Source organism: Sphaeramia orbicularis, chromosome 15 (assembly GCF_902148855.1).
Source record: "Sphaeramia orbicularis chromosome 15, fSphaOr1.1, whole genome shotgun sequence".
In the NCBI taxonomy this organism is placed as follows: Eukaryota; Metazoa; Chordata; class Actinopteri; order Kurtiformes; family Apogonidae; genus Sphaeramia; species Sphaeramia orbicularis.
In genome coordinates this window covers 30,589,232-30,604,434 of record NC_043971.1, presented here as the reverse complement: position 1 = coordinate 30,604,434, position 15,203 = coordinate 30,589,232, and the positions used below count along the sequence as shown (strand labels likewise).

The window sequence follows — 15,203 nt, the reverse complement described above, 5'->3', positions numbered from 1 at the left end:
ACATCACAAGTTATTTTTTTTTAAATTCGATGTGTTATTTGTTGTTGTGCAACTCTGTTTTGAATACACTACTTTTGGTTATAGATCATAACATATGGGACAAATAAATCACAGGAATAATACATAAACCTGTCAGCAAGACCACAAACTGGATCTGAGCTTTTTTTCTTTGTTCCAGGAATGGATGCTAGTTGGGAAATGTAAAGTTTGTCAGGGACAGACTTGGTTAAATCAGTTAAAAAAAGAGAAAACTTTTGGATGAATTTGTCATATCCTTTTGAGACCCAGGAAAGTAAATGTTTTGGCTTATAATAATAATAATAATAATAATAATAATAATAATAATAATAATTTATTTATTTATTTATTTTTTAACATGAAATAATTGTCTTGATTGGAAAAAGCATAATGCAACAGTTTTTCCAGATACAGTTTTTCTTTTAATTTAATTTAATTAATTTTTTTTTTTTTTTTTTATAGAATTTCCTTTTCAGTGGACAGGATTTGTTTTCTATGTAAAGCTGTGCAACTCTTGCCCCTACAGAGGACTAAAATGCATTGCTGGGTCTCAGGAGGATATTCTGATGAAAATGATTAACATGGTTGCATTGGTTAGAGTGACACACTTTGTCAAGGCTGAAAAGACTGGAAAATTTTTAAAAATAGAGGACAGGACTTATCTTTGGTCTACCCATGAGGTGAGCATGTGGCTTGATGATGTCTTTTCCACTGTGTCATGTGGCTCAATATTTTTCCTCTTCTTCCGCCATGCTAAATAGGTTTCTGTAACAGGATTGGGGGTATGGTATGTGGACACAACTTCAGTGCATAATTACTACCATTTGAAACACAGGTGTCAAACATGCGGCCCAGGGGCCAAATCCGGCCCGCCAAAGGTTCCATTCTGGCTCGAGGGATGAAAGTGCAAAAATTAACCTGAACAGTGAAGGTTGTCAAAAATCATTTTTGTTCAGGTTCCACATACAGACCAATGTGATCTCAAGTAAAAATAACAACAAAATAACCCATAAATAATGACAACTACAAATTTTCTTTGTGAAAAACTTAAGTGAAAAAATAAGATTACACTGTGAAAATATTTACATCTACAAAACTATTTTTTCCACAATAAAATGCAAACAAATACATAAATATAAACAAAGATGAACAACCCGAAATGTGCAATTTTAACAGTATTCTGTCTGTTACTAAATGCTTTGTGCATTTATGGATCCACTGTGATCTGTAGTTGTGTTAATAACAAGAGATGGACTATTGTAGAAATTGTTCAAATTTTAGTCCTAAACTCCTAAAAATCCTAAAATTTTAACAATATCATGCCTGTTACCAACTGTTTATGTAACACTGTGTGTAAATGTACATGTATAAATAATAAGTCGAGGTACAATATTGTTAAAATTGCACTAATTTTTCAAATGAAATTTCTGTTTTTTCAGGTTATTCACATCTTTTTTTGTAAATGGAAATATTTTCATGATTTAATTGTTTGTTTTTTTTTGTACAAAATGAAAAACTTGGATTTGTCATTATTTTTAGGTTATTAAGTCATTATTTTACTGGTCTGGCCCGCTTCAGATCAAATTGGACAAAATATGGGCCCTGAACCAAAATGTGTGACAACCCTGATTTAAAATATATTGAAGATTAAAGTAATTAGTTTAACAATTATAAGAGACACATAGATAGATAGATAGATAGATAGATAGATAGATAGATAGATAGATAGATAGATAGATAGATAGATAGATAGATAGATAGATTTTATTCATCCCAAACTGGGAAATTACAGAAACAGGCACATATCAACAAAACAATACAAATACGTATATTTAAAACTTATTCTAATGGTGATATTTGGCATACAAGTTTATCATCAAGAAGGTGGGATGAGAATATTTTGACACATATTTTCTAACAACTTTATTTATATTTTCTCAGAGCAAGTATAATTTACACAACAAGTGCTATTTAATAGGTTGGGCAGAAAATGTCCTTCATTTCAGGCATGTCTCCTATGTTATTCTAAACACACACAGACACATCTGTATTTTTTTTAACAACTTTATAAACAACATTTGAGTATACAGTACAAAATTTTAAACAAACATCAAGATGTCAAAAGAGAAAAAGCATTTGAACATATAAGTTTAAGAAAATAATGCAGAGATTTAAAAATACAAAGCATAAAATACACATTATAAAAAAAAAAAAAAAAAAAAAAGTAAATAAATAATAAATCTGACAAATATAAATAAATAAATGCAACAGCGAGTTCAGTCAGTATTGAAAAATTGTTTCTAAATAGCCAATGTGTTAGTGCTTTTTTTTTTTTTTTTTTTTTTTTTTTTTTTTTTTATTACATATGAATTCTAAAGATTTAATATCATTTTCAAATTCTAATAGGAAGATTTTAAAATTTGGGTGTGTTTTAGTATATTTGTTTTTATGTATATGAAATTTTCCAAATAATATGAATAAATTTACAATAAATTCTAGATTGTTCGTAGCATGTTTAAAATAAGTAATTACATTTTGGGATGTTATATTTATTTTATTGTTACTTTTAGATATGATATAATTTTCAATTTTGGACCAAAAATTAGAAGAATGTTCACCATAAAAAGAATAAGTGTAAAGTAGATTCAGATTCAGATTGACAAAAATTGCATATTTCTTCCACATTATAAAATCGACACAAAATAGCGTTGGAGGGATATATGTTATGTAAAATTTTGAGATGTAAAATTCTAATTTTGTTTGTAATACAGTATTATTATGGTAATGACCATGCTTTTGACCACTCATTTTTAGAAAAAGTTGAATTCCATACTTGTTTACCTCTGGGGGACATTTCCTACTTTTCACTCAACACAGACACATCTGTATGCTAAGAGCTAAAGCTACAGATTAGCGTGCAGTGTCACGCACTGTGGTTACCCAGGTGACACCTCGTAGCTCCGCCCCTCCGGAGCCCAGAGGAGGATGTCGGAATGAGAAACTGCTTCTAGAAGTCAGACAGGAGGACCGTGATTGCTCGCTGTGTGTTTACACCCACACTGGCATCGTTTACACGTCGGTTTCGACATATTTAGCTTATCTTCAGGTCAGTTTTAGCTCGCCTCTTGCTAACACACGGTGTTATGTCCGTCGGTTTCATCTTCAGTCGGTGTTGACATTGTGACAGTGAGTAACGGTGCTTCGGGATACGTACGGACGGACATTTCGACTCAGTTTATGTCTATATTGTTATTATTTTTCACCCTAAATGACTTTCGGGTGATATTATTTACAGACTCGAGTCGAAGCTTCATACCCGAACTTGCCTTACGGTTACTGGCCATGGGCTAGAGGTTTTGCTTTTCCAGTTCATCTCAACATCCAAAGCTGAAAGTGAAAGACTACATTTTATTTCTGGTCTGTTTCTTCAGGACACCCTACTGCAAACATGCTCCATACCACTTAATATAGGTAAGTACAAGCTGTTATACACGAATTATGCTATTAAAATCTTCTTCTGACTGTGATGTTCTGTATCCACAGCTTTATCAGCAATAGCCAGCGCCTTTATACTCAAATAAATGTGGTTATTCAAGTATAGATGTACATTTATTTACATTACATCCAGTACAATTAACTAAATAACATTAAATGAGGGTGTAAATACTCTTCCTGTGCTGCTGTGTGAAGGAGAAGAAGCCATGTTTTCTAACGTCACAACCCCCCCCCCCCCCCCCCCCCCATAGTCATAACATGCCCACAAAGAGTCACTGTACCATGAATGGGCTGGCAAGGATTTTATGTAATCATAGAAAATGTTCTTCATTATATAACAGATGACTACCTGCCTGTGAGCTTCAAGTGTAAGTGAAGGAAAGAAATGTTTAACCCTTGCCACTTAACAGATGTCACTCCTCTCCATTTGACTGTATGGTTAACATGGAAAGGAAACACACTTCTTAGATGAGGTACACAGTTGAAGTGTGTGTGTGTACATGCCAGGATTAAAGGGCAACTGTAAAGATGACTCACACAGCTCTATGCTCAGCTCCTGTCATAAAGTTACACCTAGCAAACAGGAGTTTAAATTTAACCAGCATTTTTATCCCATGTGCTCCAGCGTCGTATATATTTGCTGAGGTTGCTGTCGGTCAAGTCTAATGCTGCACGTGTGTGTCTGTCTGAGTGTGTACCAATTTAGGCTGTGATCTGTTACAGCCCAGACAGTGCAAAGCGCCCTGGCATCAGCGCACCAGTGCACATTAGGGATAAGACGTGACAGCTTGCCCTAAGTGTAAGTGAGATGAACGCCACGCCCAGACACTGGTGTTCCGGTGTTTTGGGTGTGGTTGCATACAGACACACACATAGATCCATCCATGTGTGTGTTCCTCAGACACCTGTTGGCAGAGGTCCTGCAGCGTCACCTTGGCTGAGGGTGTGTTTACAATCTGAGTCCCCCCAACAACAGCTGAATGTCTCCACACTGTGCCTGCATGCTGAAGACCCCCCAAACTGCAGTTTAGTATGGGAGGGTTTTTCCAGACTGTGTGTGTCTGTCTGTCTTATGTGTACATCACCAGCGTCGGTGTTCTTTGGTATTTGGTAATGTGTAAGGACATACATGATTATTATTACCCTTCCATGGCCAGTCTGAGAGTGGGAGTGAGTACAAGTCATTCCGAGACTCTGTAGTGTTACTGAAGATTGTCAAGGTTAGTAGATAATAGCCTTTGTCAATTTGTGTTTGGAAGATGCTGAAAAGAAATGACAAATGAGTGTTGACTCGAGCTTTATAATGCCAAAAACCACTGATTGAGAGTGTCAGCCTTGAGCTGGATGAGTGTTACGGTTCTTTTGATGGTCAGGAATATGGGTAGTCATCATCACATGAGTGTTTCTTTGTGTATTCTATTTTCCCATGCTTGTTTTTTGTGATCTAGGTATTTGGAACAAAATGGAGATAACACATCTCTTGTTCTCATAATCTCATCTTTTTGTGTGCACATTTCCACACCACTGACTTTAGATAAAAATCGTCGAGAGATCTAATAGCAGAGGAAATATACTGTCCAGAGTCATTTGGACTGTTTTTTTTTTTTTTTTTGTGGGTTTGTGTATGTTTGCATGAGCATGTTGCAGTGAAGTAGTGACCAAGTGGTTTGATGTGACTTTGACTTTTCCCTGCCTGCTCTGGCGCCATTCACTCTCTGTATGTGGCCTATCATTAGAGCTATACTTAGCCATGCTTATCAGTTCTGTCGTTCCCTTGGTAAAGCCACAGATGTTAAAGAGCTTGGAATAGCTCAGTGTGTAATAGACTAGACAGAGGATCACAAATACTGACTCAAAGGCTGAAATCAACCTGTCTTATAGGCTAAAAGGCCCTTCAAAGTGAAGAAAATATCCTTAGATTAATCAGTATGAGAAATATCATATGATAGAGAAATGCATTGTATCATTTAGTCTATATTGTGATACCAGTCACACTCTTCAGGGTAATATTATTCATTATCTGGATGGAAAGTTGCATGAAAACAGCTCAAACAGATCAGCATAATACTGAACAGGAAGTGTTTTTCTTATGGAAGTTGTATGGGTATTATAAATGAAATAATTTCTGTATCATTAAATGTACTGTGACTGTGATAGAAGGTTTCAGCGATATTACCCAGGCATGTGTGATGCAGTGGAGTACTCTTTTCACAGTCTACTTATTGATATTCATATGTATGTAGGACTCTTGTAGGCAGCAGTAGTTACTTGTTAATAATGTATTTGGGTGAGAAAAAGGAAACCACTTTGATGCGAAAACAACTGAAAATATAGTGGGACACTGTTGCACCGAAAGATATTATTCCTTAGAGTTGGAACAGTCGCATTGTAAATATTAAAACCTACTGTGTAAAAAGTCTTAGGCCACCTGCACATTTGTCATTTTTACAGGGTTGACATGAGCATACATATATATATCTCAACCTTTTTTCTTCAAATATAATGAGAAAAAAAAACAGGAAATATGTGCACTGTCTTAAAATACACACAAAATCCTGAAGTATAACAGTTCTAAAGGTTGAAGTCATTATTTAGTGTGACCCCTGACCCTATGACAAGAAGCAGCACAGTTAAAACATATGACGTGTTGGATGAAACCTGGTATAAAACATAATAAAATGAATGCAATAAATCTCATACTGTCTGAACAACAGGGTCGAAAGAATGTCATGCTAAATGCTACCACAGTTTTTTTTTACCAAGCAGTTTTGTCCTTGAAACCTTTGTTTTTACTGCTGTTTATACTGCCCATGTATCCAGGCTGTATCTTAATACAGAGACTGAGAAATTTGTTATTATGACTTTATTAAAACAACAAACCTAAAGCTGGCCTAGAACTTGTACACAGTACTGAATGCATAAAAAGTATGCTTTGTGGAAATAAGAAAAATAGTTGAACAAAGCCAAACAGGATGTGTGTTGATGAGTTAGTAGATAAACAGTTGACATTCTCCATCAGTATCATACATAAACAAACATGGTATGCCTTGAAATGATATCATGCTGCAACCCTGATATTAAATATCACAGCATCAGTAAGAATATAAAAATAATGTGCAGCAAAAAGAAGGTTGAAAGATATAAAATATGATTGAAGCCTGTGTTTTTTACACTTAAGTGGATTAGGTACATAAAATTAAGCACTACTGACTGTATCTGTGTCAGTTGACAACTCACACTGTTCTTTATCTATAAAAGTTGTGTTTACACAGGTGTGTTTATGTGCCTGCTGCAACTGGGTAGCAGCAGGTGTGTGCTGATGGTATTCATTTTCTGTCTGGTTTTGTCCTTTAAAAATGCTCAGGAGAACCGGCACTTTGTATTGAATTATTTACAGACCATTCAGTGAGATCTTTATGTACAGCACACCAGTCAATAGTGGTGTCAGAGATGAAGAATGTGATTTATCGATTTTCACAGATATGAAAAATAATTGTCCTACAGGTATATAGTCTGTTGATCCTAGTCTCATTTGTTCTCATTAGTATCAGTTACTGTAACTGCACTGAGTTCGTCTTATAGGTGGTTCCGTGGGTCACCCGCCTTAAAACCTTATAAGTCGTACTCAATAATCCCTTCAGCTGTGAGTCATGTGAGATTCTATACTCTTTATATCCATGTGACCTAGCATTGGATGTACTAAAAGTCCGTGTTATGTCGTGTTGTTGAAAACTACACAATAAGGAGCATTAATACATCTGATTAAAACAGGTGATTTTCTAGAACAAAATGTCTTGTTTCTAGAGGAAATGTCGACTAAAAGGCGTCTGAATGTCTTTGCTCTCATGTTACTGTGTCAGTTTCACTTGGCACATAGCCTCCTTTTGTAACTGATTGGGGACATTCAGATTCTCAACATGTTATTACCATTCCCAAGCTTTTATTTCTTACAGGAAAGACTTTTAGATCACGGAAACAAGCTATAAGTGAGTGAGGCTGAGTTGAAGAGAAAGTCTGTTAAACTGAAACAAAACAAATGCAGTCCCGAAGGCCAGTCACCTGCACAGGCATCAAGTATTCAAATGTAGTGTTTGCATGGCTGGTTCAACTGCAACAACATCACCGTCATTGTGTTAAGTGGCCCTTTGTGTACAAATCCATCTACACAGTATGGTTTAAATGTACTTTCACTCAGTAGAAGTGGGCATCCATCCTTTGTTTGTACCAGAATGCTCTCATACAAACCAGAGAGGAATAGAAAATGCCTCATTATAAAACCTTACATAAAGGTTCCCTTCAGGCTTGATTTATTTGGTAGTGAAACCCTTGAATCTGTGAAAAATTGAATACAAAAGCGTGACATCTGACTGGGGTTCCTGTTAAGTGTGTGGTGCGACTTGATGTAAGGATTTCTTGTTCTCTCTGGCTTCATTTGAGAATGTTTTTCAGTTACTGTACAAACATGAGGCGCCTGTAAGTACAGCTTAACATCGACGGTTGAGCTGAATAGCCTGACACACTGATAGATAGTGGAAAGGAAGGAGTGGACAGGAAAAAAGAGGGAAGCTGGACGGAGAGGAAGTTGAGTCAAAAGAAACACATTGTCCATCAGAGAAATCCAGCAGGAACAGCATCTATTTAAAGATTATTATGTATGCATACAAATAGGTCATACTGTATTTACAGCATCCAGCGCTGAGGGTCGGTTTGATGTTGGACTGCCATAACAACTGTGATAAATATGAAGTGGAGAAATAAATACTATTAATACAGAAATACATGATTTGTAGAATTAGTTCATTCATTCATTTTCTGAACCCGCTTTATCCTCACTAGGGTCACGGGGGTCGCTTGGAGCCTATCCCAGATACATATGGGCGAAGGCGGGGTACACCCTGGACAAGTCGCCAGTTCATCGCAGGGCTGACATATCGAGACAAACAATCACTCTCACATTCACACCTATGGGCAATTTAGATTAACCAATTAACCTATTAGTGCATGTCTTTGGAAGGTGGGAGGAAGCCGGAGTACCCGGAGAGAACCCACGCAGACACGGGGAGAACATGCAAACTCCTTGTAGAATTAGTGATTTGGCTAAGACTTTTGATTCAACAGCAAAAGAAACATGTAGAGGAGTCAAGAAATGATGCAGTGGGCTTTCATATCATCATCCTCATCATCATCATCATCATCATCATATCTTGTTTCCTGTGCACTTCTCAGAACTGTGTATATTACAGTCTAACAGTGAAATATGAAACTAATGTTTTGCTGGTAATTTTGCCCTGTGGATGGTGCAGTAATATTTGGTGTAAATTCACCTAATGGTAGGGTAGAGTTTTCCATAATTGTGATGTGCATTTTTTTTTTACTACCATGTTAAATGTAAATTTGGCCATAGGTGAAATTAAAGCTTCATGTTTCACAGGAGAAACAATGGTATCATCAGGATTTTTACATTCACAAAATTTGCAAATCTTTCAGATATTTTAACTGAGATTGGAAAAAAAGAAGTATTCTATTGTTGTTTGCTTATCATAGGATGTAATTAGGCATTTTTCATTTAGTAGTCACCTAATTAGAACAGGGTGTGGGAGAAGAATACACTTTTTTCATTGAAACTCATGTTTTTCCTGTTTCTGCATATTTTCGCAACTTTTGAACATGTTTTTTCAAATTCCCACAATTTCACTGCATAAAATCACATAAAGCCCCCGCATATTCCATTGCATAATGAAGGATTTTTGCCCACATTTTTCTGGAGGGACTGATTTGTCCAGCAGTCACTGCCAAAGCATTCTGGCCATAGCAATGTGATTATAAGGCTATTGTATTCCAAAATTACTAATATCTCCCAAAACGTTGGTCCTATCAACTCGCCGTTTTCACTAGTCTCTTCCTTGACCAAAAATACTTTAGAATGCCAGACTGCAGCAGTCAGCTCTTTTTGGATTTTGTGTGAATCCCTGGACACGCACGCACGCGCACACACACACACACACACACACACACACACACACACACACACACACACACACACACACACACGCATATACGCACACACAGAGGCTTGGCTTTTATAATATAGATGCTTTTAGAGAAGCAGCTACTGATATAAAATACTCTCCAGCACTGCTGAACTTCTCATATTACCCCTTGCAGCTGGCACACACTTTAGCTCGTTTCTGTGATTTGCTAGAAAAAAAAAAGAAAAATTCACAGTGATATTTCTGTATCTAAAAGAACGGGCTCCTGTTTGTGGATTGAAACATTGTAAGAACTGTAATTATCCAGTATAGTGAATGAGAATTGAAATAAAACAATGTTGTATCAAGATGGGAAGACACTTAGCAAAATAAAAAAATCAAATAAAAAAAAATCAAATCAATATAAAATGAATATGGTTTCACATTTTATAGGTGATCGTTGTCATGTGTTGCTGTATTTCAGTTGGATATTTTTCACCTAAATTAACATCCCATAGTTGTAATTCCTGGAGGCCTAATAAATTTATGACAGCTAGGAGTTCCAGTTGTTTAGTGTTTCATTTGTGGGATAGCATAAACATGCCACAAACACACCCCCACAAACCCACTGTAAAAAGGCAGTTATCCACACTGCCTCTGGCTCCCATCTGCATAAACGCCTCACTGACAGTGACTGACATCTGTACTGTTGCCTGGTGACACTTATCAGCCTGTCTAGTGCTTGTAGCCAATGAGAAAGTGAGCGTTAAATGGCGATGTCAGAGCCTTTGCGGGTTTTTTAACGGTTAGGTTCAAGTGAAGGGCACATACCGAACAGGGTGTACACACTGTCATTTCTGTCACATACCCAAGCCGTTTACAGGAGAATAGAGATTGGAAGCATAGTGTCAGGAAGGGTGTAATTACATCAATAGGAGAGTTAGGGTGCAATAGAAATAATTAGCTTTAGAAAAGATGTTCTGTGACTTTTCACCTTTTAGCATCATACAAGGCCAATCCTTCTGAAAACGTAGCAGAATTATCCTGTTCGATGCACCACAGTAGATATGGAAGTCCTGTCTGTGTCGTGACTGTATGTAGTCAGGGACATGACTCATTTGCTTCACAGTGGGACTTTCTTCTTGTATATTCCTAACTTGATTTTAAGTTTGTGCTCTAAATTGATGCAGTCTGGGAGGTTCCGTAAAGAGCAGCGTGATCTGTTTTTCAGGCAAAATGTTTTCATTGGAGAATTGAGTTGAGCCTTCACAGTATTCATTATAGATGAAGAGCAGCTTGTTTCAAGTGGAGATATTGTGGAGTCTGCATAGTTGTATTGTTAGTACTAAATGGCTGACTAAATCTAAAATAAGGAGAGGCAACTTACACTGTTTCATCTTTATGAGAACCATGTCAAATTTCTTTTTACATGCAGCTAAGAGATACGCATCCGTGTTTATATTAATATCCCCTTTGGTGATCCTGTGACAGTAGAACGCAGCATGTGTGCAGCTAATTGCTACTTCAGCCTCTGGATACATTTCTCCATGTCTGTGGGATTATGTGGCTTTTGTCTTAGACTTTGCACCACATTATGGGTGAATCATCAGCCTTTGCTACAAGTAATCTCCTCTGTGGTTGAAGTTGTAATTAGCTTTTCCGTTTTCTGTATTTTAGGTGAGTTTTCCCAACCACTGATAACTTCTACATCCTCTCCTCTACTTACAGCGCTGGGTGGGGCTTTAAAAAAAAAAAAAAGCCCTATCAAATATTAAACGCACTCATACAGACTCTGTTCTCTCCACCCACTTGCCCATCAGTACACACTTAGACACGTTGCAATACACACTCAGACACACACATCTGAGCAGCAAGCCCGGTGGCAGACAGATCAACCTCTTAAGAATCTCTTCCTCTTCCTGTTGGGGCGCTACTTTAGTCTCAGTTCAGACGATGGAGGAAATAATATGCAGCATGACTTGGCAGTGTTTGGCACCGTACTAGAAGATGACTGTCTTTGGATGATAATGATTGGTTGGCTCAACATTAGTTCACTTGGTAAAGGTAACATTTAGCATCCATCATTTGACTGTTTTAACATGTGCAAAATATGTAGTTCTGCTGCGGTGTGACATTAACTTTTATTTTGGGTGTGTATCTGTGTCTTGTGTTGCTGTAAAAAGTGTTGACTGTTATTAATGCAGCTTAACCACACCTTACTTCTCCTCACTTCTGTTCACCCTTTGGTCCTTCTGTTGTTTTTTTTTTTGGTTATCTGATCTACCATAGTTAGTGTACAGCATTACCAACCCTACTATGCTGTCTCATTGGATTAGCATCACTTAACATCAGTGCAGCTCTGCCAGTATGGCTTTCACTCAATACACATTAGCCCAGCATCAGTGTTGCTTTCATCCCTGTCTCATTCTATTAGCCTTTTCTAATGGCACTCTGTTAATCTCTTCAGGGACAGAGCTACAGTCGACTACAGATGACTGGTGTAGTTATTATCCCAAAGAGATATGGTGTTCTGTTGACATATGTAAAGCACACTAGTTAAAATTCAGTTATTGGGGCGATGGTGAAGTTGCATCTACTGTTTTTGCAAAGACTTACTTGTTTCCTGAGAGCAGATCTGCACTGTGGTCTTATTTTCTTCAATGGATCAGATTTGTTATCCTTCACTTACTGAAATGGTTTCTGGGGTGGTCAGCTTTTAAAATGAATGTGTTGCTGTTTTAGAGCAGAGCCAACTGGATGTCACATCAGGCTCTTCTGACAAGGGTTATAGTACTATTGATCCGTTTAATTGATTTTGGCTGCACAATGAAAGACAGATGGGCAGGAAGATCTGAACATAGAGGGAGATATAGAGCAAATTGCAGCTGCTCTCTACTTGATGCAAAGACTGAATGAGTCCCAGAGGAGAGAACAGCTTATTTGTGTGTGTTTTTTTTTTTTTTTTTTGCTAATGCTATTTTTGCTTCACTTTCTTTCATGTCCTCACGGAATCTTAACATTTCCAGCTGAAATGTTTTGTGAGGATTGGGGTGGGTGTGGATATAGTACAAGACAGGCTGAGAACGTCCTCATTGCCATGGTAAATAACTTTGGCGTCTACCTGTACTGTTTTGGTCCCCTGCCTCATTTCATGCATGTATTATACACTGTCACTGCAAGCTATGCTGTTGGTTTGCAAATTTAGGCTAATTGCTGATTATCTTCTGTTAAATTAGTCTGGTGAAATGTATGTTTTTCAAAGGACAAGGATTGTTAATTGAGTTTTGGAGCTGGTGTGTCTTGGGGGAGCGACTCAGCTCACTATAAAAGCAAACAGCTACTGTTAGGTAGCAAACGCAACAACAGTATTGCTACTGTTTAAATGAAGCACTCAGACGTTAACGTGTAGGTTAATTTAAAGGTTATCCTATTAAGTTGAGTCGGTTTCTCCTTTGCAGCTGTGGTTCTTGTGGCTGGTGGTGGGACTTATCACTCTGATGGCCTATAGCTAACACTGATGATGATGCTTGTAGATGCATGTGCCTGTATATTGTCAAGTATTGTTTATGTGTAACATAAGTGTGATTAGTTTAATTTTCATCCCTGGTCATTTTAAGATTAGCAGTCTCAAATTTGTCCCAGAATTAATTTAATGTGGTACATGGTTAAACTGAAACTCTACTTACCATAGTATTCATTGTCTGTTATGGAACTATGGTGGAGCAAATTCGTCTATAGTGGGCTGCCACAGTCTATATAATTTATGTGAAACACCAACATGTCCTAATTCTAAATATTCTTGTGCTTAATCCTAACCTTAACTTGGAGTCACTGTCATCATGAAACCTTTCTGCCATTTTCTCAACCTTGTTTCACGAACCAAGCTGTGTTTTTTCTTAAAGCTTTAGCCACTGGATTGTCATAGCCTAAAACTTAGCAAGTACATGTGGCCCCAAATGAGAATGTGTTTGAAAAAGAATGCTTTTGTTTTGTTTTCATTTTATTTTATTTCTTTCTACAGAGGAATATTGTATTACACCTTCATTCTTCATTATCATTCTTCATTTCAGTGTTCCAGAGCATTAGGCCTGAATGTAGACTTAATTGAACAAACTGATCTAAATGTAGTTTTTAATTTACATTTGTTAAACATGTAGATCCAGGTCCTCCTGTATTTGTCGGGGGGGGGGGGGGGGGGGGGGGGACAGCTGTGATGCAAGAGGGGTGCTAGCATCCTCACCACTGCTGCTAGACTCAGAGTAAATGTGTTTAAAAATGCATGTTTTAGTCTGATGCTCAGATGTTTGGGTCCAACATCTGTTGTTGGTTTTCGATGAGTTAATGCTTGTTGGAAAGTTTTTATTGCCCTTACAGTACCATAATGTGCTGTTGTTACCTCAAGTATAATTATGTTCCCTTCACCAGTCTGTCATCTGCTGTTCTCCACACACAATGACAGAAGGGATTCTGAAATAAAGCAAGTGTTTATAAATTAAGAAAAAGGACATGAGTAACACTGTTAACTTTTCTGTTTTTTTTCATTGTCTTCCAGTGATTTCTTACGTGATATTGTTGGTAGTGACAGGGGAAACTCTGAATGCAGGGAAATGGGGACAGACTGTCTGCAGGGACAAACAGCAGGATTGGGGATTTACTGTGTGTGGCAGAACACCTCCATTCATGCGTAGCCCCACTGACCCAATAGATCATAGCTCTTGGCTGTCACATCCTATCTGCATCCATCCTGTTACTCCTAAAGAATGAATCTCTGTAATGTGCGTGCATGTGCCGCTGAAAAGTGAAAGCTTGGCCAGAGGAGTAATGAGCAACCGCACTCTTGCAGATGCCTCTTTTTCAGCCTTCCAGTATCTCTGCCAGGTGCTTTTCCAAGTTCTTGTCCTCTGAGTCGGAAATGAATAAAAGCTGAAAAGCCTCACTGGCTGTCAGACAGCAAACTCCTATTCCCTGTACGAGAGAGAGATGTCATCTCCTCCTCCTGCTCATTTCATGCACAGGAGTTGGTGCTGAGATGCTAAGTTGCAGGTCCAGCTGAAGATATCACTGTAGGGAAAAGTCTGATCTTACTGGATCTTTCGTTGTAACTTTATTTTACAGTATCTGTCTACTTCTGTTTTTTCTCTCCTTTCCACACCTCTGTGTCCCCTGTAATTTTTTCTAGCCTTAGACAGTTAATCAAGGGCTTAAGCAATAACAAAATCACATACTTCTGGTGATTTTTGTAAATTAAATTTGGCATTTAATTTGGGCAGTCTTACTGACAGAATGTATTTAAGAGCAAAACCTGTCTAAAAACAAAAGTGATTAGCCCAAGACTGAATCATATGGTAGATTTTGTACTGATAAACTATCCAATCCTCTGAATCTGGTAGATACCTAGTTTCCTCATAGTTTCACGTACAGTATGCTGTAAGGCAATGATGGAATTTGTGCTCAGTAACACCAACAAATCATGAACCAGCTAAGATGTCAAACTGTTTAAACCGTTGGAGTATTTTTAAATTCTTTACTTTATGAATATGTTTCTAATTTGTATCTAGATGATAGGGAGGTAGGAAATGCTCATACTTGGCTGTGGTGGATGCATCCTCAGTCCTGAATTTGATCTTGTTGAAGCTGCAAGTTATTTATTTACAGTACTAGACCCCGGGGGGAGGGGCGGGCCTTCTCATACGAGCGTTGGACAGATGGCATACATGGTTT

General features: G+C 37.6%; 1 protein-coding gene across 4 annotated transcripts in view; it reads left to right on the top strand.

Moving 5' to 3' along the window:
* The first annotated feature begins 2,994 nt into the window (after positions 1-2,994).
* The window catches only part of ccser2a (coiled-coil serine-rich protein 2a), a 54,721-nt gene continuing 42,512 nt past the window's right edge, over positions 2,995-15,203 (top strand). For 3 of the 4 annotated variants that reach the window (XM_030155517.1, XM_030155520.1, XM_030155519.1), the window contains exon 1: positions 2,995-3,489. The gene's annotated coding sequence lies outside the window, so the exon portion shown is untranslated. Of the gene's footprint in view, positions 3,490-11,326; positions 11,547-15,203 lie in introns of those variants that run through there. The other variant, XM_030155518.1, reaches the window with a different exon arrangement.